Genomic DNA, 25,991 nt, shown 5'->3' on the forward strand with positions numbered 1-25,991 from the left:
GGAGGCAGTCTGGGAATTGAATGCACCCTACATGCAAGTAAGTGGTGTGCAGCAGTGAATTTTCATTTCTTGCTAGCACATGAATCAGTCTGGTCCAAAAACAATTCACATAGAATTTATGCAGTAATATATGGCCAATGAGAATATATTCTGGCTGAGACATTGGAGTCTCATCATGGCTGCAACACCAAGGGCCCAATGACCAAACACCCCTCCCCCTTTTCCCAGTATGCATCATGTTCTGTACCGCTTACCTCCTTCCTTCTCTTCAACAGCAGAAGAAGTGGCCCTGGGTCAGCGAGGTTCACCGAGTGTTTTTCCCGGTGTCCTGACAGCCCAGTTGAACCCTGTTGAGTTTCTTGAACAATATCAAAACTATTTACAAGTATCACTGATTTTGGAGCTTGTATCAGAACCTTTTCATTATTCTACCTGTTGCTGCATAGAGGATATAAAGACAAAGCTGGTGGGTCACAGGGTGAGACTGAGAATCAATGCCCTACCCCTTTAATTGGTGCATTTGTGACCACCTTTTGATGGCCTCTATTATTATTAAATCCAGTAAAATGTTATTGTATTATGTTGATCATTCAACCTAGGCTCATAGTTAACTCCTGGCCGTTCGTATTATGCAGTCTATGAGCATTGATAGGAAGATGACTGCAACCAAAGCAAATAGTCTGGAAAGTGAGCTTCAGACATTTCTCTGGAGAATATCTTGTCAGAGAGACGGTATGACACATTGGCAGAGGATATATGCTCTACAAACAACCTGGTCAAATTATTTCTTTTCATAAACGGATTTGATTCCCATGGATATTGACTTTTTCCACCTTAATGTCAGACTACCCGCTGAGAAAATAAAAGCAATGTGTTGGGGAAAAAAAAAAAGAACAGAAAAAAACAAAAAGCAAATGTAACTGTGTTCTGTATAGACTAGAATTATTCCAAGGCATAGGTTTGCAGGCTTGCAATAGAACAACCAGATGCTCTATATGATTTATAGTTAGAGGTTAGTTGGTTATAGGCCAATTTATCATTAGTCGCCAAATTCCAAGTGGTAAGGAACAGTAGTAATAGTAAATAATCATCATGGATACTTTCCCCCCACATGCTGTACTCATCGGAGATCAAGGATTTGGATGGGTTTTGGTCGCAATGCTGTGTTGGGCACTATTACCCATTGGGAAATGTGTTTTACTGCTTAAAGTGGTTATGCATGTGTATTGGCTTTGATCAATATGTTAATTTGTTTTTTGACTTTAAAGGAAAGACAGGGACAAAAGGGGAAACACAAGTTTTTCTGCCATGCTAATGTCCTTGGCAAAAACAACATATTTTCACTGTAGGATGACAATCCTACATCTTGTCAGCTGTTGCTAAATTGCAATTCCTGGCCTGCTACAAACTGTCGAGCATTGGGGCCAGAACTTTTCACATTGCTTTGACCTTGTCTGAGTCCAAGCTTACTACCTGCAGTTCAGTAATTCGTTATGACATTTCCAGAAGGCCAATGCATAATGTAGAAGTGCATAGATCAGGTTAGAAAGGCTACTGAGGTCAGTGTTAAGTGTGAGGGTACTGGGTGGGGGGGCATGTGTAATTTAGGCAGTTATTCAGGAACAGCAGGAAATGTGTATCCTTTTTAGTACAGGCAGTGTTGGGAGTTGCATCAACCCCCCTATTCCACCCTATTAATGTTTAGGGAGTAGGGGTTGGGTTGGTTAGTCCATTGTCACAGTTGTTGGATGGTAGGTGTTTAGGATGAGGCTTACCTTAACATCTCCGTGGCCTGTTTAGTCCTGTAGAGTTTCAGGCAATGAGGTGCTGGTTACCTTTGCTAAATTCATACTTTGTTTGCTCTCTGCATCCTTGCATACCTATCAAGGACTTGTGGGTTGTCTTTTTGAGGTGGGCTTGTCCTTGGTAAAGGGGAGAGGTATATATCTTGGACCTGGGTAGTTGCCTAGATGCTACTTTGGTTTTGCAGTATGTATAGTGTTCTACAATGTTGGGTTTTATCCTACTGCAATACGTCCTTGACAAGCGGGGCAGAACTGATGTCAGCGGCTACTTATTACATTGTCCCGTTTGGTTATTTTTTATCAATGTTGTGTATGTAAAATAACCACAAATTGTATTCTGTTCATTTTTCCCTAAAATTTTAATTTCTTTGCATTTCTATGGATATCGTCAACATCAATGCAGCATGTGAGCAGAAAATGCATTTTGTGACAGTTGATACTCCGCATAAGCAATTTGTTAGTCATTACTCCAGTTACAATGATTCATAATGTTTGTCACTACACATGGCCATTAATACAATTGCAGAGAGGGAACTTATTACTTCATAGCAGAATGTAATAAGGTCGTTAACAAAATCTCCTCTAAAAAAAGACATTACACTCTAAAACGCCCAAGGCTTGAGCACGTATTATTGAGAGAATGGTGTTTTGAAATGTTTTAATGTTCAGCCAAAAGCCCCATAAATATATATATCAAAACGCTATGTAAGTATTAACTGTTAATGAGCCTGATGATTTGGGGGCCCATTTACTTAGTTAAAGGAGTTACGAGTGAAGGAATAGAATAAAAAAAAACGTTGAATTTTGAATGTTTTTTTTTGGCTACTTCAACCTTCGACTTTGAATCGAACGATTCAAACTAAAAATCTTTCTAAGTTTTTTTTGGTCGTAGAAAAATTGTTCGATTTGAAGGATTTAATCGTTCGATCAAACGATTTTTCGTTCAAACTATTTTCGGTAAATCCTTCGAAGTCGAAGGATTTACATTCGGCAGTCGAATATCGAGGGTTAATTAACCCTCGATATTCGACCATATGTAAATCTGCCCCTAAGTGTACTCAGGCAGAAGCGTCACTAGAGGGGGCAGGCCCTGGTGCGTGACTTACATTTGTCAGTGGCGCGCGGTCTGCCGGGGGGCCCTAAAGGGGTGCTGGCCCTGGCCCACTCGCACCCCCTGCTTCCCCGGTAGTTCCGCCACTGTACTCAGGATATGTATCTCATGTCTCTTTATTTTAACAAAAGTTGGGGGTCTGGTTACATTTAATCATTTATATGTAAAAAAATATTCTGGCAGTTCTGTAGTTTCCTATTGTATTCTGTTTTCAAAATTTTCAGCTCTGTGCCTTGAGGATTGCACATACAAAGGTACACAAATGTTCAACAGTTGCCCAAGTCTAGTCTCTTGTAGCTAGAGTTGGACCACCCTACACATAAGGGCACCCACTATTTTCCACCACCCACTATGTACATGCTGTAGATGAGCAGGGTGTCTTAACAAAGTAACTAAGACAGACATGCCAAAATGATCAGTGCAGAAAATGTATTGAATGAAAAGATAACCTTATGAACAGTTACATAAGCATTATATCACCAACTTCTGCTTCTCTCTGAGCACTCCCATTCTGTTTTTTAAATTTCTTTTTACTTTAATAAAACTCCGGCAAAAATTGAAGATGTCCGTGTGTTCCACAGTGGAATGCACATCCATCTTAAATTGTATTTCAGCTCCTCTGGTGCTGGTATCTTTTAAGCATCGGCGGGCGAGTAGCTTGTAGCAGTGGCCTACAGTAGAGCCTATCAAGAATGGGGCTAACTAGAATTTTTTTAGGTATCCCACTAGGCCAGTCTCACCCTGCTTATAATTCAATCAATCAGCAGGTAATATTTACTGGTCCTATGTTTGAAAGCAGTAGATTGGTCACTATGAGTAAAACATTAAAATTATCCTTTTTATTTATGTCAATCTTCTTCAAGAACTCTTGAAGGCTCTCTGTTGCATAGGTGCTATGTAATTTTCATTAGATGTATTGCCTTGGTGGGACAACCGTAAATGGTCAGACCCAATAAGAGTTTATTGGGGACAGTGGATCAGGGCACATGGGGTAGCGATTACATTTTTAATTCCTGGAGCGGATTTGCTGTTGCTTCCTCCAAGGCCTTGCCTGGATCTAGCACACAGAAAAATCTAACGTAAACTCAGAGAAATCAACAAGGATATCAAAGTTAAATATCCACTTATTAGGGGGAAGACTGGAGTCTTGTTCCATTACAGTGCCTCTAATCTAGTTTTCTATAGTGTTTGTTTTGATATTCTAAGTGAGAGATGAGAGACTTTAAATAGGCATTTTAATATTAATCTTCAATTTGTGCTTTCATTTTCTTTCGGAATTCCCTGGTACATGCTTTTAGTTAATAGACCTTAAATAAGCATTAAACTTTAATAAATCTAATTTGTTTTCCTCGGTGGTGATTTTTGGTCGGGTTTTTCGTAAGGACAAAATATTCCTTAACTATTATTGCATGCAACTTTGTGGGCTCATCTCTCCTCTGTATGCACAGAATAGTCATTCTCCGAGTTATGAATTTGATAAACTTGTGTGTGTGTGTGTATATGTGTATATATATATATATATATATATATATATATATATATATATATATATATATATATATATTTATATATAATATTTTAATTTTTTTTTTTTTCCATTTTAGATTTTCATGAAACAATTTTATCCCAGATTTAAAGCAAAGAATTAAAAGCTGCTTACTGTAAGTATTGCCATTTTTCCAACGCATTTTTTTGTAACGCATTCCATATGTATAACAGGATTGACAATTGGGGAATTCTGATCAATAGACTAGATTAGAGGATAGGTGCCAAGCAACAATGACAAGCAAGTGTTCCTGAATCCCATCCCTGCTCTTATGAAAGATGCGGTGATCCTGCTCTTTTGAGATCTCATATAGAGTATGATCACTGCTAGATTTATTTAATATAATTCTTTAAGATCAATATGAAATGAAAGATTCATAGTTATTCTGAAACATAATGAATTTTGTTACACCTTGATCTCATGTTTTATTACAAATAGGAAGTCCATGTCTTTTCTGAGATGAAATATTTGATGCAAGGTTTGCCAAGAGGCTACATCCTAAATATACAACAGATTTCCTTGGGCATTTTATTGAAAAACACTGCTAGCTGTCAATGCACTGTGAGATATGTTGAGCGGTGCAAGAATGCAATTAGCTGACATTTTTTAATGTACAGACTCCATAGATCGAGCCGATTTTGTTCAAATAGCCCCCTAGATTGGGAAGTTAGTGCTAGATTTGAGCTATTTAGTTTCAGAATCATTATCTGATTCCTGTTTAAAACAGAAATGTTGCTCATGTTGGCAAAGCAGCGGAGCAACAGCACTGCATTTTCTAAACTTGCTGATAGCTGGGTTCTGTCCTTGCTTGTATAGGAATGCTTAATCACTTTGCAGCGGAACAGTCAAGGAAACATTTAATGAGTAAAATAATGGCTGTGATTATTTCTTTCTTCTTTTGACCAGATCATTAGCGGCATGCTTAGTTAGCATTGCATAAATAGTTGCATAAAAAGCAAATACAAATTCATATCCTGACAGAAATACACCATTTTACATTGCAGTGATGTTGGAACCCCCAAATGCCCTGTTTCCGTGTGGATTTGGCAAAGATGGTTGTTTCTCCTTCTAGAGAGAGCCAAGATTGTGAGTGCCGGTACTTAAAGGAGTGGTTCACCTTTAAGTAAACTTTTAGTATGTAAAAGTATGGCCAATTCTAAGCAACTTTTCCCTTGGTTTTCATTATTTATTTTCTATAGTTTTATAATTATTTGCCTTTTTCTTCTGACTCTTTCCAGCTTCCAGATGGGTGTCGCTGACCCCATCTAAAAGCAAATGCTCTGCTAGGCTACTCACTTATTATTGATGCTACTTTTCATTGCTCATCTTTCTAGTAAGGTCCTCTCCTGTTCATATTCCAGTCTCTTATTCAAATCAATACATGGTTTCTAGAGTAATTTGGACCAGATTGTTTATAATGCAAATTGGAGAGCTGCTGAATAAAAAATTAAATAACTCAAACACTTTAGATAATAAAAAATGAAAACCAATTGCAAATTGTTTCAGAATGTCACTCTCTACATCATACTAAAAGCTAACTCAAAGGTGAACAACCCCTTTAATTCAGAACTTGAGGGATCAAATCTTATCCACATGCTGACCTAGGACCCCCAGCAAAATTGTTTTGGGTGCCCACTGCCACATATGTACACATAGGAGCACAACTCTTAATGCAAGCTACTCACACATTTCCTTAGGAAACGCACCAGTCCTAGTAGGTCTCCCAGCAGTCGAGGGGTCTGTACTATATATAGCTAAGCGAATGCCTAGCTCTAGGTTCAGGTTATTTCTTAAGACGTAAGATAAGTAGGAGAAATAAAGCCTTTTAAATACATTGGGGGTCTTTGTGCAGGCCCCCCTCTGCAGCCACATCACCCAAACATTCCGTTATGTAGACCATCACAGTTTGGTGAGTAGCCAGTGTCTCACTGGGAGTCGAGGGCCCACCAGGATTGTCCCACACCCCTTTGCCCCCCCAGCCACAACCCCCTCTGCTAACCCCCCACCTTGTATGTGCCTTATTTTCTTTCTTGACGCAACATGATCGGGCCAGTAGGGGAGGTCAGAAAGCCAGTGCGGGCAGTGGGTCTAGGTAAGTGGGGCCCACAAGCCAGGACCCACCGTGTTTTTGCCCAGTGTTACACCGACCTAGTCCAACCTTACAAGTAATTACCATTTTTGACTACTGTAACATCCTGTCAAAGTCTCTACACTGGATTATGCACAATAAAAGCCAGGAAGCTTTCAGTGCACATATTCCTGGTTGGAGATCAGGTCAGAGAAGTAGCTGTGGCAAAAGGAACCACTATGAAACTATGCATTGGACCTGGAGTTACAGAGGAATGGAGAGGGTGGATATGTTTTTGTGATTTGAAAGGGAGGGGGCTTTTGCAAGGATTTACTTTTTTTTTTTAGGCCTGAAATCCTGATATGACTATGCATTAAATTTCTGAATGGCTGACGTAGTTTTGAAAAAATAAAACTTGCATCTAGAGTTTTTAATGGATAATCCTCTTTGTTGCTGCCCCAGAAGGTCAATTATTTTGAGCAGTGTTGCCTTAAGAATCTATTACTTTTTTTGCTGCAACACAACTGCTAGCTTCCTATAGCCCTTGATTACAAGTTGAATTATGATGAGAGTTGTGGTCGAGCAACATATGGGTCTTCTCTCTAAAATCCTCTTAAAGGGGACCCGTCAACCAAAAAAAAATATTGCAAATTCTATTTTATCATGTTAGTTAAGCACCACGAAATTTAATTACACTGTATAAATTATTTAAATCTTGTTTCCGTAAGTCTGGGAATTCATAATTATAGCAAGCAGGCAGGAGCCATTTTGTGGACAGTTATTAAGACAAGCCTTTCATCATTTCAGAATCTTGTTTATACACCAAAATGGGGGACCTGATGTCCATCCCCATGAACTGGCTACACAATTAAACGGTGAAGAGAACGGGGGGAATGTGGGGAGAGCAGTGACAACTAGGAATTGCTGAAAGGAAAGTGAAAGTAATTGCTTGCCCCGCCTCTATGCCTAGAGGAGGGAAAGGCAATATTTGACTGACAGCTGAGATTTTTAAATGAGCTTACAACAGCTATGAACACTTAAATAAGAAAAATAATTTGTATTTCATGTTTAATTTGAAAAGGACTTTTATTAAACAGCTTTTCATGTCAGGGTGACAGGTCCACTTTAATCACATTGGACTATATTAACAATGACATCTTCTGAAAGCAATAAGGTATACAAACAGCTATCACAGTTCTTCTGTTTCATCACAATTCCTTATTGATTATGCTATATATATATAAAATGGCAGTTAACACTCAAGTCCAGCTGATAAGGGTTTAGTCAATTTTCCTTTTAATTTACTGCTTCACTGACCCAATAAATCTCTACTTTTTATTTAAAGCCATTGGGTGCATTCGCCACTGGCATTTCTAGTTTTCGCTGGCATCACCTTATCTCTAAAAGAATGTTTAATATGTCAAGGTATCGATCATCCCTCACCCCCATCTTCTATTGCTATAATTAAAATATACCTGCTCGTTCTCAGGTTTCTCTCTATTTTTTTTTTTACGGTGCGGCTAATTGATACATTGTATCTGAATGTTCTACTTCATAAGCTGCCCATGACCATGTAATTACAAGTAGATGTTGTGGAGCTCTTTGTACTTTTATTATATCGTGGCTATTCATACAGTACTTGAAAGCAATTTTAATGTTAATTTTACAAGACTAATATAGCCATGCCCTAGTCATGGAGTTTTGCTTATATTAAGGATTTGCATCTGTGGGAAGCTCAGTTAATTTTCACTATGCAGCAATATATCTATTTAGGCAGTGCCTGCATAAGCAAAATTTGCTTTATACTGTACCTTGGAAATCGTTGCTTTACTTCCCTCCGTATCTGTTTTATATAGAAACCAGTTGTATGGCTTTAGTATCAAATAACAAAATATAATTTGATAAAATATAACAAATAACACAGCTTTGTGTGAGCATTATATTATTATTATTATTGGGGTTATTATTTCTTGTTTATTTTTAACGTCTCAAAATTCACAAAATAGGCACATAGCTGATATGAGGCTAAACTAACCTTTAGTTTTTTTTATTCCAAGCCATTTAGAAATGCCAAAATTCGGAGAATTCTGAGACATGCTGATTTGTTTTGCTTATTTGTGGTTGAGGGAAAACACTAACGAGTCTTGAAAACCTCCACTGTCAGTTCCTCTGCTTTACTGTACTGTTAGGCAGCCTGGAAATAAGGAAGATGCTCTTTAGCTTGTTCTTGATGACCACAGCTAAAAAAGGGAATTCAATGTTTTTAAAGAAACACTTTTAGACACTTAAGGGCACATTTACTAATGGTCGAATATCGTGGTCGGATATTCGACCCTCTAAGTTAAATCCTTCAACTTTGAATATCGAAGGCGAAGGATTTAGCGATATTCGTTCGAACGATTCGAAGGATTTTAATCCATTGATCAAACGATTTTCCTTCGATCCCAAATTGGCTAGAAAGCCTATGGGGACCTTCGAATAGTTGAACGATTTTTAGTTTGAATCGTTTGATTCAAAGTCGTGGTGAAGGTCGAAGTAGCCAAAAAAATACTTCGAAATTCGAAGTATTTTTTGTTCTATTCCTTCACTCGAGCTAAGTAAATGTGCCCCTTAATAATTTGGTCAACACATACATTTTTTATTAAGCTCACAAATATATCAAAACATTCTTAGGCATCAAATATCGTTCACCTAAGCTTTCACTATGTTTGACTTTTCTGCCGCCCTGTCCCTGCAGACATCATAAAGGCTCTGCATTTTTTAACTCAAGATGAATGCGGCTCAATTGGTGGGTTTTAAGAAAAATAAGTTTAATGCAATCTCATTTAATCACTGGAAAATGTCAAACGTGATTACATTGCTCCATTCATTACAACCGTTTAAAAAACTGAACATTGACTGGCTTGAATGCTTTTGATGCAACTTCCCATTGACTTCTATAGAAAATTGGCAGGTTATAGGTGGAAAAAAATTTGCAATTTTTTTATTTAATAAATCTGGCAAATATATGATTGAAAAACAGACTTAAAGGGCAAGTCAACCCAAAAATTAAGATAATACAAGAAAACATTCTAATCAAATTTCCAATATACATTTATTAAAAATGATCACTGCTTTTAAAATTATTTTTAAAAACAATTGCTATTGAAAGCTGCATTTGCTCAACTTGTGGTTGTTACTTTTAAACATTGTTGCAAAAGTCTTAGTGACCCAGCAAAGACAGGTCTGTTATTCAGCTGCTTTGTCTTACATTGTATCAACAGTCATCATGGCAGAAAATAGAAAGGGACAAACAATACATGTACAAATATCTTAAAAACCGTAGAAAACTTGTAATAGATGTGTATTGGAAAGTTTCTTAGAATTATGTTTTCTTTTATTAAACAAATTTTTATTTTGGGGTTGACTTGCCCTTTAAATACGTAAATACGAGATTTAATATAAATACATTTGCCTATTGGTGTCAATTTTTTTTATTATATTTGGAATTGGGGTATACATTTATTTTCTTAAATGTATGTTGTCTGGCAACTTTTAATGATCTGTCAAGGACAAGTTAAATGACTCTCACATCTAGTCTCCCTAACTAAAATGGCTTTACATAATTAATTTAACAAACTGGCTGTAATGTTACAGCTAATACCTTCATTTTTAATTAGCATTACTTGATTTAGCCAGTAAAGAATTGGGTTATATCTTTTATGCTTTTAAGACAAAGTGGCTAATTGTAGCAGATTAATTGGGCAATGCTGAATCAGTAACTCCCAGTAATTAGATCTAAGCATGCAATATTTTAATATCTACAAAATTAATATTTTTAAAATAATTTTTTGCTTTTTTATAGTATCAAAAGGAGATACATTTTACTGAACTAAAACATCTTTTGCCAGACCTTATTAACTACTGATCTTTTATATGTCCTTTTAAAGGAGAAGGACGGTTGTTTACCACTTGGGGGTGTCAAATGTTAGGCACCCCCAAGTGAATGTATTTACTTACCTGAAACCCCAGGCCTGTGCTCCTATCAGCAGAAAACTGCACCGGCCGGGGTTCTTCCAGCGAGCTCCATGTAGCACTCCTCTTTTGACTTCTTTCTTCTTAGAATGAAAAGTCAAACTTAAACTAAAAAATCGTATTTTTCATTCGAAATTTGAAGAAAGAAGAAGAGGGAAGAGGATCGCTCTGTGGTGCTCGGAATAACCTCGGGTGGTTCAGTTTTCTGCTGATAGGAGCTTCAGGAAAGTAAATACATTCACTTGGGGGTGCCTAAGATTTGGCACCCCCAAGTGCTAAATGACTTTCCTTCCCCTTTAACAAACTGCCTCTTTTTCTTGTATACATTAATGTTCCAGGGTAAAAATCGTATGTAGGTGCTTAATAAGGCCTAATGTACATGATTTCTCAATGATAAACCAGAGTATCAGTTGTGTGATTATGGTTATTTGATAATACGATTGATGGAATTTGATAATACAATTGGATGGGGTTATGTAATAAAAGACACTTAAGTTTGCCCAGAAGCGGGAACTCATGGTAACCAATCAGCAGGTAGCTTATTGGTCACTATGGGTTACTGCTCCTGGGCAAATGTAGTGCATATTATTTCATATGGGGATTAGTTTCTAACCTACTGTGCAGTTTTGATCCAACAGAGTGAAAACTGTGCATGCCTGGCGGGGGGTATTTTTATAAATGTTTTTATAAACGTTTGTATCTATATATATATATATATATCTATATATATATATATATATATATATATATATCTATATATCTATATATATCTATATATATCTATATATATATATATATATATATATATATATATATATATATATATATATATATATATATATATATATATATCTATATATATATATATATATCTATATATATATATATATCTATATATATATCTATATATATATATATATATATATATATATATATATATATATATATATATATCTATATATATATATATATATATATATATATATATATATATATATATATATATATATATATATATAGCGCCATGGCTGTATCCAGTTTTGCTTGAGAGATGTTATGATATTGCTTTAATCATAAACACAAAACTAAAGTTGGATAGCCTCTGCATTAGTTTATTGTGGATCAGACACAATATTCCACGTACATTAGCATGTTATTTAATGACATTGTATAAGGAAAAAAAAAAAGATGTGCGGCCTGTTGCATTCTAATGTCACAAATAATGGGAATCCAAAATGGCTGTTTTTATATTTAATTGATAATTGTGTTGGATCAGTTTAACCAGTCTTAATTTTATGTTGTGTTCAAGTGTACAACTATATATGGCAGTTGCACCTTGAACTTGAAAGTTAACAAACCTGTTCTCTCATGGTGACGGGCTTTGGATGGGCCGTAGCAGGAACACAAATGCTGTTTCTTTCAGACGAAGTTGCCCCGGCTGCCATAACTCAAACCATCAATGCACATTGTTGAGTGGCTTTTAAATTAAGTCTGGCATTGATTCATCCCGAGCGTCACAAGTGAGATGTGGTTTATTTCACTCTGATACTATAGATCAGCGATCCCCAACCAGTGGCTCATGAGTAACATGTTGCTCTCCAACTCCTCGGATGTTGCTCCCAGTGGTCTCAAAGCCAGTTCTTATTTTTGAATTCCTGGCATGGAGGCAAGTTTTAGTTGTATAAAAACCAGGTGCACTGCCAAACAGAGTCTCCTCTGGGCTACCAGTCTATATAGCTGCTACCAAATAGCCAATCACAGCCCTTTTTTGGCACCTCCAGGAACTTTTTTCATGCTTGTGTTTCATGCTTGTGTTTCATGCTTTTACATTTGAATGTGGCTCACAGGTAATACAGGTTGGGGACCCCTGCTATAGATAAATCCAAAATAGGTGCAGAGTCAGGAAAAGTCAAAACAAACTTTTCTTTCGAAATGCAGTGCCCACATCAGACTCCATGCACTGCAGCTGCTAACATGTAGTAGCTCTGTCCCTCTCAATATCTCTGGCCTTACCATTGGAAAGAATCATGGTGCTTTAATCCTTAGTTGTTTCTTCACCTTTGTTTTTTTCCCCCACTTTCCAGCACTACGATATCTTTCTTAAATAATAATTTATAGATCTCTTGCCAGAAAGTATGTGTGTAATGGGATTTGTAGGTAAATATGCAGTAATCTGTAGTTTATCATACAGTAATTTCCCTGGCAGGGACTTTAAAGTCATGTATTTAAAGAAGACATATGTAAATAACAAGATTGTGCCAATGAATTAAACTCTGTTTTAAATACAGAAGGTAGTGTTTCGGGTTGAGTAATGCAAGATTTCTCCAAAAAACGTACTAGCCCCACCCATCTGTTCCACTTCCTGCTGCCTCCTTTCCTAGGTTGTGCAGGGGAGCCGATGGCACTCAACGCACTACATTGTAGGATATGTGACTGCAGACAGGCCGGGGTTTCTATTTAAGTTACTCCTTACCTTAAATACGGCCTACCTGCAGGGCTGTGATTGAATACCTCTTCCCCACTTGCTTCTGGCTGGTAAAGTTTGGAAATGCCCATCCCCATGTGAAACACAGACAGGGACCAAAGCGGATCTATAGGGGTAATTTTTAAGATAATATTTTTAGCCCAAAATAAAGCCAGCATCATTAAATCATTATTCCCTACAGAAATGGGGGGGGGGGGTTCCTTTATCCAATATGTCTCCTTCACAGATTGAAAGAACAACTTGCAACTTGTACAGCATGAAGTGATGTCACTCTCTCTATGACATAAATGCATGCAACAATAATTCTGCTACCTACGATAATTAAAGCAAACTTTCTTTTTAATGACTGATATAATATTAAAGGGGACCTGTCACCCTAAAAAATAATTCCAAATGCTACTTTGTGGTGTTAATCAAGTAAAATAAATGTCACTTTCACTACATAAATGAAAATCGTGTTTTTTTTAGTCTTGGAATTACACAATCACAGCAAGCAGACAGGCGAAATTTTTTGGACACGGTTAAACAAGTTTCTGGAATGAAGCAAAGCTTACCTTATGTGCCAGAATGGGGGGGCCTAGGTACTGAATACACAATTAGATTGTGAGTAGGGAGGGGGAATGTGGGGAGGTCATTGACATCTAGAAAGTGCAGAATTGGAAAGTGAAAGTAATTAGCTGCCGTTTCTATGCCATAGAGGAGGGGCAGGCAATAGTGATGTGTGGGCCGGGCCGAGACCTGCGGTCGGGCATGTTCAGGCATGCCTCTCGCCTTTTTGTGACGTCATCGTCAGGATGGAGCGACACAGGTCTATTAAAGGAACTTGGAAGTTGGGCTCGAGTGGTGGGAAGGTGGGCGGGTCGGGAAAAGCGCATATCACTAGCAGGCAATACATGATTGACAGCTAAGACTTTTAAACATGTTTATGGATGGTATTGAAGTTTTAATTTTAAAAAAACTGTTTTGGTTTAATTTGTTTTAATGTTTAATTTGAAAAGGATTGTTATTATACAGCTTTTTATGTCTGGGTGACAGGTCCCCTTTAACAGTCCCTGCAACCATACCTCCCAACATTTAGGAAGTAAAAAGATGGAGTTCACTTTCCAATTCTGCACTTTTTAGATGTCAATGCCCTCCCCACATTTCCCCTCCCTACTCACAATCTAATTGTGTATTCAGTACCTGGGCATTAGGTCCCCCATTCTGGCACATAAGGTAAGCTTTGCTTCATTCCAGAAACTTGTTTAACCGTGTCCAAAAAATGGCGCCTGTCTGCTTGCTGTGATTGTGTAATTCCAAGACTAAAAGAAACACCATTTTCATTTATGTAGTGAAAGTGACATTTATTTTACTTGAAAATAAATTTCGCATGTAGAACAGCGACATTTTTGACCACGCCCTTTTCTGTGGCCACACCCCATAATTACCATGTTCATTTGACAAAATTTGGCAGGTTATGAAAGTTTGAAAATAATTCTCCTTATCTAAACTGTTTTTTGTGTCTCAAAATTGTTACAAAGTATCTTATTTGCACCTATTAGTTAGGTGTTCTGTATTCTCTGCTGAAAGCCAATTAAGATAGAAACGTTGTTTCTTTTTTTGGCTGTTCAGTGCAGAAAAATAAGGGACTTTCCAGTACAAATGAGGGACTGCAGGTTGAGCTGTCAAAAGAGGGACTGTCCCTCCGAAAAAGGGACAGTTGGGAGGTATGACTGCAACTGGCAATTTAGAGTTTCCGCTGTAATCTATGTGTGTGGCAGGGCACAAACACAGTAACACACAGAAGGTCAAATATAACCTAATAAAGGCATATTACTCCATTTCTTTCAATACCATGTTGGTTTTGTCACACAGAGCATGCAATCCATTTAGTGCCTCGGGGACAGAGACATAATGCGATTTTGCCAAAGTCACAAAAGGCCGAAGCTGAAATCAATCCTTCTTGATTGTCTGAATTGAATGTCTTTTTCCACTAAGACTACGCTTAGCTCTTAATGTCTATTATGGATTGCAGCCCTCACAGATATAAAAGTTTATAAAGTATAAGGTGTTGATTGACAGGGGAAAAACCCTTATTATCTGTTAAATAAAATAAAGTTTCGGTAAGTAGAATCAGTGCTTTTGCTTTCAAAAACGTATTGCAGTGTCCTAAGGCAAATGGTTTTAAACGTAAGTATATCTTTTTATTTGTATAGCCCTAGTTCTATAGGCCGCACTAACCAGATTTCGAATACAGTAACCATAGGGGCATTTCTATATTTCTGTCCGGGGCCCCATAAATCACAGCTCACTAAAATGTGTGGATAATGTCAGTGGTGTAACTAGATGGTACTGGGCCCCACAGCAAATTCATTTTAGGGCCCCCAACATATCCAGAGGTTATCCATTTTACCAGTAAATCTTGAAATTGTTCCTTAATTAAGGCTTCATGGACCCCCCTATAACTCCTGGACCCCCTGCAGCCTCAGGGTCTGCTTCCTCTATAGTTAAGCCCCTGGATAATGTATAAAGAGGCAATTTGTTTTAATGCAACAGATTTCAGCTTAATATCTTTGTTTTCCATACTGTGTCTTAAACCTTATTACACTTAGGGGCAGATTTATCAAAGGTCGAGGTGAATTTTCGAATGGAAAAAATTAAAATTTTGAGCTATTTTTTGTGTACTTCGAAAAGGGAATAGTCCAGATTCCCTTGTCGATTTGAATATCAAAATTTATCATGTACCGTCTCTTTAAAAATTCGACTTCGAACATTCGCCATCTAAAATCTGGCGAATTGCTGTTTTAGCCTATGGGGGACTTCCTATAACCTATTTGGAGTCAATTGGTGGACTTTTGGGGAACAACGTCAAATCGAATTTGATGGAATGCGCTATTCCTTCGTTTCCCACCGGCCGAATACGGACCTATTAGATTGAAAATGGACCTATTCGACTGAAAAAACTTTGGTCTTTTTGAATTTGATTTTAGAAGTTTTTTCAATTCGTAATTCAACCCTTGAAAAATATCCCTCTTAAGGTCTTATTAACTAACATTTGGATTTCCTTTTCTTTCACAAAAAACGTATTTGCGTTTTTTTTAAAAAAAAATATCTCTAAAACTTCAAGATTTATTAAGTGTAAAAACCACAAAAAAAACTCTTTGCTAATTTGCATCTTCATTCTTTAAGTCTCCTAGAAAATCATGTAAACATTAAATAAACCCAATAGGCTGGTTTTGCTTCCAATATAAATCGATTATATCTCAGTCTGGATCAAGTAGAAGGTACTGTAAGGAAATCATTTTAAAGAATGGAGTCTATGGGAGAAGGGCTTTACGTAATTCAGAGCTTCCTGGGTAAAGATTTTCTGGAAAATGGATCCCACACCTGTACTGTATTTTTATTTTATCGTTTTAAACTTTTTTCAGAATAGGCCCAATATAATTTTCAGCTGCAACCCTGGTTATCAGATTTATATTCATTTCAGTGAGGGATGTATGATGCTTGGCTTACAGTACAGAAGCAAACAGAGGAAGAGATTTGGAAGTCTAGCAGGTCACCTTGTCACTAATCCATTAGAAGCTTGATAAAAGACAACAGCCAGAAGAACATGTCACTCACCCCTTTGTATCACGTCTGATACTGCTCCGCAGCGGGTATAATTATTTCTTTTTTAGATTTCATTTTTTAATGCTAAAGCCAGTTAACGCTGTGCATCAAAGTTGCATGATGTCTAAGAAAAGATGTTTCTTGGCTGAATATGAAATCTTTTTTTTCAGGACATTGCCGTTACATTATACTGTGGGGATAACCGTGACCTGTAAAGGGCCGAAGCTTTTTTTATTCAATGAACTAATTCCCCTCATACATTAAAGCAGTGTGTTAGCTCTCACCTTTGAATGCAAACATATGTTTAAAAAAAAAAGAAAAAGATGATTATGGGCAATATATATATATATATATATATTTTTTTTTTTTTTTCATTTGCACACTCCTGACGAAGATCTCTGTGAGGGATCGAAATGTTGAGTTTCTAATAAATTTTGTGGTTTTTCATATTCAAACCCTGTGAGTGCCGCGATTTGCTTTTGCTTGTTATTTTATATACTTTTTTGCTCGTACACAGGTATTATCTGAGTCAACGGAGTGCACCCTTGAGAGTCGCATATATATATATATATATATATATATATATATATATATATATATATATATATATATATATATATATATAGTCATATTATTCACCGGCACTCACCATCGATCTATATATATATATATATATATATATATATATATATATATATATATATATATATATATATATATATATATATATAATATATATATATATATATATATATATATATATATATCTATATCTTTATATATAGTGATGGGCGAATTTGCGCCGTTTCGCTTCGCCGAAAAATTCGCGAATTTCGCGCGAAATTCGCGAAACGGCGAAAAATTCGCGAAACGGCGAAAAATTCGCGAAACGGCGCCGGCGTCTCGTTTTTGACGCCGGCGCCCGTTTTTTCGACGCCGGCGCCCGTTTTTGGCGCCGGCGTCCGTTTTTCGGAAAAAATTTTTTGACGCCGGCGAATTTTTTTGACGCGAATTTCGCGGACGATTCGCGAATTTATTCGCTCGCGGCGAAACGCGCAAATTCGCCGCGAATTCGCGCCTGGCGAATAAATTCGCCCATCACTATTTATATATATATATATATATATATCTATATCTTTATATATATATATATATATATATATATATATCTATAGATATATATCCAGAACAAAGGATGCGCACAGGTATTTTATCAAAAAGCTTAAATTTTAAAAAGCGGGTCAACGTTTCGGCCGGTATCGAAGACTTTCCTCAAGACCATAAGCTTATTAAAATGTACTAAATTACGTAAGTTTTTTAACTTTTCTTTTTTTGTATATTGCTATTTTGGATTGCACCAGGACTTTATACCTCTTTGGACTTTGTTACACACACACACACACCCACACACCCACAGTTACAAACTGCACACCTCAAATGTAAATAAAAAGACCTGGGTGCTCAAGTGAATATTATAAATATAGAGTCTACACAGGAACCTTTCTCAAGGTCAAAAACAAGAGAAAGGTTCCCGTGTGTAACTGAAATGTCGGCTTAATAAACCTTCATCTTTATTCATCAGATAACCTTTTTTTCTCTCTTTTTTGTGCAAATCCTGTGAGTGCCAGTACCAGAGACTCTATGTGTGTGTGTGTGTATATATATATATAGAGAGAGAGAGAGAGAGAGAGAGAGAGAGAGAGAGAGAGACGAACAAAGTATGGCAGGGATATGAAAATGAATGCAGTCTTTATTCCATTTGTGATACAAACACCACAAATGGAATAAAGGCTGCATTAATTTTTAAATCCTAGGACTGCACTGCCATACTTTGTTCATGTATATACAGTCCCAAGAGCAGCACCTGGGTAGATGAACTAAGGGTTAACATTGGGAGTGCGGATCTGCTTGGTTGGTAAAGGGTGGGAGCTACAACATGGAGCTGGTCACTGCTCCTGTATAACTATAACAAACAAGGGAAAGTTGTGCTCACCACTATTTTTTAAAACCATTAGGCGGGGGTGCAATGAGGGTGTGACCACAAAATACATATAGTCAACTACAATTGATTGAATTCTTAATGAATCAGATGAAAATTGAGCATAGGACTGGCCAGATATGGGATGACTTTGACGTAGTTGGCCAGCTTAAATATATTGCAATATATGGACAAACAATCCCTGTGTTGTTTGTCCATATAGCAGTAGCAGTATGCACAAAATGTCGCTGTCTCAAATATATTGATAATGGGTTGAGTGCAGAGGACTCTTGTAGTTATATATATATATATAGATTCTAATTTGAATTTAAACCTTATTAAAGTATATTTTCAACTATGAACATTATTGTAAACAGGCTGACGGCACTTCTGGAAAAGGTTTATTGGGGTTGCTGCTGTGAATCCTAACGCGTTTCGTGAGTAAATCCCTTAATCATAGGTAACAGTTCATTCCCAACAGCTGGGTTTTATACAAAAGATAACAGTGACCCCTAGTGGGTACTTATTAAAATCACATTTTTATTTAGGTATGTCTAAAAAAACCTTGTGTTCGGTAGTACTATTAAAAAGGTTAAAACCCAAGCAAACTGTAAATTTACTCATCTTGTTTGTAGCGGTCCAGTTCAGTATAACATCAATCTCATATTGAAATAAAAAGTATTAGGGTACAAAGTGTTTGAAGGCCGGGGTGGAGAAATGGGGGAGATGAGGGAAAAGTGGGAATGGTGGGAGAGATAGGAGGAATAAAGAATAGTAACATCCCACTAGGGGTCACTGTTATCTTTTCTATAAAACCCAGCTGTTGGGAATGAACTGTTATCTATGATTAAGGGATTTACTCCCGAAACGCGTTAGGATTCACAGCAGCAACCCCAATAAACCTTTTCCAGAAGTGCCGTCAGCCTGTTTTGAGTCTATTGAATGTTAGCAGTGTGGATACTGCTTGACAGAGCACCTGGACGAGTGTATGCGGTGAGCAGTAGCGGTCTTTTACCTTTGTTTTCGATCCTATGAACATTATTGAACTAGGGTACCAGGGTCAAACAAGAGAAGTTTGAACTTAGGGCTCCCCCCACCAATTATAAGAGACCACAGGTAAAAAAAAAAAAAAATACATAAAGACTTCTATCTTCAGATGCCCAGTAGTAGAGCGTGAGGCAGTCAGCAGGTGGTATCTGTATCTACTTTTTGCTTTGCTGAGTGCACTGCTCCCACCATGTGAGGTTTCACCAATTTCACAGTCAGCACCCTCACCTCCAAATTACTTTAATTCGATGCACGTCCAACGGTTTCCAACCTCAATCAATGACACCAGTCAGCGGTTTGTTATCTTAAAATGCCTTTTTTGGGACATAGGCTCTGACCCCAAACACCAGGCACCATGTGAGGTGCCTGCTTAAGCCTTCAGAAAGTGCTGAAATACCATAGCACAGGCCAATTCCTGATGAATAATGCCAATATAGAGACAGCAGCACCTTTTGTGACAAACTCTTTAGTCTCTGTGTACATGGTCCCATTGCATTGTCTCTTCTTTATTCATAAATGAATTGACATAGTAAAACAAACAGGCGCATAAAGAGATTAAACAGGCAACCCAATGATTAGTGCAGGACTTCTAAGAATGCAGGACTTCTAAGAAATACATCAAGTAAAAACTGCATAGAAATGAGTTTATGTGCCAAGATAAAGCATCGCTTAAACCCCTTTTATTTCTTCAGCACAGAATGTACGTTTGAAGCTGCGTTTGATTGTGCGCATGCAAATGGCAGGAAAGATGAAAAAGAGGGCAAGCTTTTTGATTGCAGACAAAATGATTACAAAGAACCGACCTGACTGTTTTAAATGAAAACTGATTTGTAATTGCACAGAGGGTCTCAAGCCAGATCACTAAGGGTGCCACTGTCTCGCATGGGTGATTGCAATGGAATGTTGATTGAAGATCAGTTATGTCACAATGTTAATAAATAATTACAACAGAAGCTTTCACTAACAGCATTTTTTCACCCAAATGTCATCGATCTTCAACTCCCAGCATACTGCAACAATTTAATTATGTTTTCCATCAGGCTGGGGGACGAAGTCTGAAAACCTTAGGTTCTTTTGTGCATATGTTGAGACGTTGAACATATTTCTTCTAGTTTTAAACACTGTATACCTACCGTATATACTCGAGTATAAGCCGAGGTACCTAATTTTACCTCCAAAAACTGGGAAAGCTTATTGACTCGAGTATAAGCCTAGGATGAGAAATGCAGCAGCTTCTGGTAAGTTTCAATCAAAAAATTTAGGTTTTCTGCTCCCATTGGAGGTGCCCGTGTCTCATTTTTGGATGCTGGTGACCATTCTTGGACGCCGGCGACTATTCTTAGACGCCGGCGACCGTTTTTGCGCTTGACCTGAGTATAAGCCGAGGTAGAGTTTTTCAGCATATTTTGGGGGCTGAAAAACTCGGCTTATATTCAAGTATATACGGTATATTGAATTTCATTTTTGTGTTGGTAAATAACAACATTCAAAGTTAATTTTTGTGTTTTATAAATACTTTCTTTGATAACAAAACATTGTTAAGTTTAGGGTGTCTTCTAGAAAGGGCAAGGGAGGACACACGTGGGGGGAGTTTAAAAGTGAAGGAAAGGCTAAATCACTGTGTGGTTCCAAAGTTATGCAGTGATTGTAATTACTTATCTGATACCTTGGGCTTCTTCCTCGTCTTATTTTTTTAATACCCAAAGCCTTCACAGTAGAGTTAAAAAGCCGGCTTAGTAGAGTAAGAAAGGAAAGGAAGAACCAGGAAAAGGATTTAAGTACACTGAGCTGGTGCATTTTTCTGCTAACAGGAGCACCAGCCCAGGGTATCAGGTAATTGATTACATGACTGGGAGGTTGCCTAACATTTATAACCCCCAAGTGATTTCCTTCTCTTTACATTGACCCAACTGTAATATCTCACCTTATTGTTGAATCAGCAGGAACATCATCCAACCGACCAGTTTGAATTTGAATTGCAATTAGGTTTGAGCATTCTGCCGCTTTTGTCCAACAGTTTCTTTGGTAATAGATTTAGCACTTTGATCTGATTGTGATGCACGGTGAAGGATGCGAGTACTGGCTTTGCAATCATTTGGATCAAAGTCACTGGTATCCCTTGGGGCTCAGCTTGCGTTGAGACCAGCTACAACATTAGAATGTTAAAGACACTATCTTACTTTTACAAATCTGAATGGCATTTCAGAATTTTTTATTCATCTGCGACTTGCATCTTGCGTGCACTGTGGAACCAAAGTTGCAGCATAGGAAAGCTCCCCTTGCTCCTCTATTACATTTCTAGAGAAGGACTCCATTGAGCTAGGTGTACATCCTGCTTTTAATGAATTAAATATGGTGGTTTTAATTTTTGAGAAAGTATGCCCTATTTTGCTTTTTGTATGAGGTTTGTTTTGCCAATATTCTAACTGCACCCAGTTAGCCCAAATGAACCCCATAACAAACCTAAGTAAAGCTATAACAAATCTAGCAACATGAAAATCCGATTTCTCTGAATTTCAATTCTTGGGTAACTTTGCTAAACCGGTTATGAAGGACACTGGTAGTTATTGATTTCAATCTACATTGTTTTCTATTGGGTGCATGGCCATTAGGGGTAAATGATGTATATGATTCCATAGAAATCCATACAGATGAATGATGTATGAGTGCCTGTAGGAGAGCTCAAGGTATGTTAAAGTTGCACAATACTATACTATATCTTTCCTGACAATAGCAGTGGGATTACATGTTAGAAACTGCATGAATTAAAGGGGATTTGTCAAACAGACATAAAAAGATATATAATAAAAGTAATTTTAAAATGAAACCGGACACCCAGTCTATTTATTTTAATTAAAACATCCATACAAAACTTACATGTCAGTCATGTATCATTTGCCCCTCCTCTATGCATTAGTCACATAGGCGAGGCAGGCAATTACTACACCCCCCCATCACCATCTTATTGGTATCAGGTCCCCCATTCTGGCAAGTAAACAAAATGTTGGCATGATCTAAAGCTTTCCTCAATAACAGTGTTCACAAAATGGTGACTACCTGCTTGCTGTAATTGTGATTTCCAGGACTACAAGAAACCAAGCCAAAGCCTTCCACACCCTCTGCCATCTCTTGTCTTAAACCTTTCTATCTTGCGTCTCCTTACCCCTGGAATTCCTGAATTCCTATATAGGAAACCACTCTTAACCTCTTTAGAAAGAAACCCCTCCTAAAGATCGTACCTTTTGAAACACTAGAATGTTCCCTACCCAGTCTTGGAAATTAAGGGCAACTGTTGAGGGAAAAAGTGTTTTTTTTTTCAGAACACACCAGTTTTCAATATTATTTTGAAAATGGGCATGGGGCTAGACATGATTTTGACAAAATCCCTTTAAAGAGGCCCCGTCACCCAGACATAAAAAGCCGTACAAAAGAAGTCCTTTTCAAATTGAACAAATTCTTTGTTTTATTAAAACATCCATACCTATTATAAACGCATTTAAAAATCTCAGCTGTCAATCATTTATTGCATGCCCCTCCTCTATGCCTTAGGCAAAGAGGCGGGGCAGGCAGTTAGTTTTGTTTTCCATTCTGATGTCACTGCCCTCCTCAACTTCCCCTCCTTCCTTGCTATCTAAATTTGTAACCAGTGTACGGCCATGGGAATCAAGGGGCCTCATTCTGGCTCATAAACATGATTTTGAGATAATACAAAGCTTGCCTTAATAACAGTGTTTACAAATAGAGATGTCGCGAACTGTTCGCCGGCGAACTTGTTCGTGCGAACATCGGGTGTTCGCGCTCGCCGGAAGTTCGCGAACGTCGCGCGACGTTCGCCATTTTGGGTTCGCCATTGTTGGCGCTTTTTTTTGCCCTCTCACCCCAGACCAGCAGGTACATGGCAGCCAATCAGGAAGCTCTCCCCTGGACCACTCCCCTTCCCTATAAAAACCGAAGCCCTGCAGCGTTTTTTCACTCTGCCTGTGTGTGCTGAAGAGATAGTGTAGGGAGAGAGCTGCTGCCTGTTAGTGATTTCAGGGACAGTTGAAAGTTTGCTGGCTAGTAATCGTTTTGATACTGCTCTGTTATTGGAGGGACAGAAGTCTGCAGGGGTTTGAGGGACATTTAAGCTTAGGTAGCTTTGCTGGCTAGTAATCTACCTTCTACTGCAGTGCTCTGTATGTAGCTGCAGTGGGCAGCTGTCCTGCTTCTGATCTCATCTGCTGACTGCTGCAATAACAGTAGTCCTTGTAAGGACTGCTTTTATTTATTTTTTTGTTGTTTTACTACTACTACTACTACTACTATAAGAGCCCAGTGCTATTAGTCTAGCAGTGTTGGGGAGTGGGACTGGTGTGCTAATCTGCTGCTCCTAGTAGTTCAGCAGCACCAACTTTAATTTTTTTTTTTAATATTCATTTTTTTTTTATTTTACTTTTTTTTATTTTACTACCGCTGTAGTAGTGTATAAGTTGACCTTTTAGGCATTATTTGCCCTGTAGGCATTATTTGCACACTGTTTTCTTCAACCCGCCATCTAGCTGTGTGACCTTGTTCACATTCTGTCTAAATATCCATAATATTACCGTCTCCAGAAAAAACACCGGAGTGACTTTTTTCAAGCAGCCATAATATATTTTACGTAATCCGTATCCACCGCTGTAGTAGTGTATACGTTGACCTTGTAGGCATTATTTGCACACTGTTTTCTTCAACCCGCCATCTAGCTGTGTGACCTTGTTCACATTCTGTCTAAATATCCATAATATTACCGTCTCCAGAAAAAACACCGGAGTGACTTTTTTCAAGCAGCCATAATATATTTTACGTAATCCGTATCCACCGCTGTAGTAGTGTATACGTTGACCTTGTAGCATTATTTGCACACTGTTTTCTTCAACCCGCCATCTAGCTGTGTGACCTTGTTCACATTCTGTCTAAATATCCATAATATTACCGTCTCCAGAAAAAACACCGGAGTGACTTTTTCAAGCAGCCATAATATATTTTACGTAATCCGTATCCACCGCTGTAGTAGTGTATACGTTGACCTTGTAGGCATTATTTGCACACTGTTTTCTTCAACCCGCCATCTAGCTGTGTGACCTTGTTCACATTCTGTCTAAATATCCATAATATTACCGTCTCCAGAAAAAACACCGGAGTGACTTTTTTCAAGCAGCCATAATATATTTTACGTAATCCGTATCCACCGCTGTAGTAGTGTATACGTTGACCTTGTAGGCATTATTTGCACACTGTTTTCTTCAACCCGCCATCTAGCTGTGTGACCTTGTTCCCATTCTGTCTAAATATCCATAATATTACCGTCTCCAGAAAAAACACCGGAGTGACTTTTTTCAAGCAGCCATAATATATTTTACGTAATCCGTATCCACCGCTGTAGTAGTGTATACGTTGACCTTGTAGGCATTATTTGCACACTGTTTTCTTCAACCCGCCATCTAGCTGTGTGACATTGTTCACATTCTGTCTAAATATCCATAATATTACCGTCTCTAGAAAAACCACTTGAGTTACTTTTTTCAAGCAGCATTCATATATTTTACGTAATCCGTATCCACCGCTGTAGTAGTGTATACGTTGACCTTGTAGGCATTATTTGCACACTGTTTTCTTCAACCCGCCATCTAGCTGTGTGACCTTGTTCACATTCTGTCTAAATATCCATAATATTATCGTCTCTAGAAAAACCACTTGAGTTACTTTTTTTCAAGCAGCATTCATATATTTTACGTAATCCGTATCCACCGCTGTAGTAGTGTATACGTTGACCTTGTAGGCATTATTTGCACACTGTTTTCTTCAACCCGCCATCTAGCTGTGTGACCTTGTTCACATTCTGTCTAAATATCCATAATATTACCGTCTCTAGAAAAACCACTTGAGTTACTTTTTTTCAAGCAGCATTCATATATTTTACGTAATCCGTATCCACCGCTGTAGTAGTGTATACGTTGACCTTGTAGGCATTATTTGCACACTGTTTTCTTCAACCCGCCATCTAGCTGTGTGACATTGTTCACATTCTGTCTAAATATCCATAATATTACCGTCTCTAGAAAAACCACTTGAGTTACTTTTTTTCAAGCAGCATTCATATATTTTACGTAATCCGTATCCACCGCTGTAGTAGTGTATACGTTGACCTTGTAGGCATTATTTGCACACTGTTTTCTTCAACCCGCCATCTAGATGTGTGACCTTGTTCACATTCTGTCTAAATATCCATAATATTATCGTCTCTAGAAAAACCACTTGAGTTACTTTTTTTCAAGCAGCATTCATATATTTTACGTAATCCGTATCCACCGCTGTAGTAGTGTATACG

General features: G+C 37.7%; 1 protein-coding gene across 3 annotated transcripts in view; it reads left to right on the forward strand.

The window, feature by feature from the left end:
- The window catches only part of LOC108710852 (phospholipid-transporting ATPase VB), a 663,706-nt gene that overhangs the window by 446,861 nt on the left and 190,854 nt on the right, over window positions 1-25,991 (forward strand). For all 3 annotated transcript variants that reach the window (XM_018252031.2, XM_018252034.2, XM_018252030.2), the window contains one exon: window positions 4,521-4,577. The gene's annotated coding sequence lies outside the window, so the exon portion shown is untranslated. The remainder of the gene's footprint in view (window positions 1-4,520; window positions 4,578-25,991) is intronic.

Source organism: Xenopus laevis, chromosome 3L (genome assembly GCF_017654675.1).
Source record: "Xenopus laevis strain J_2021 chromosome 3L, Xenopus_laevis_v10.1, whole genome shotgun sequence".
NCBI lineage: Eukaryota > Metazoa > Chordata > Amphibia > Anura > Pipidae > Xenopus > Xenopus laevis.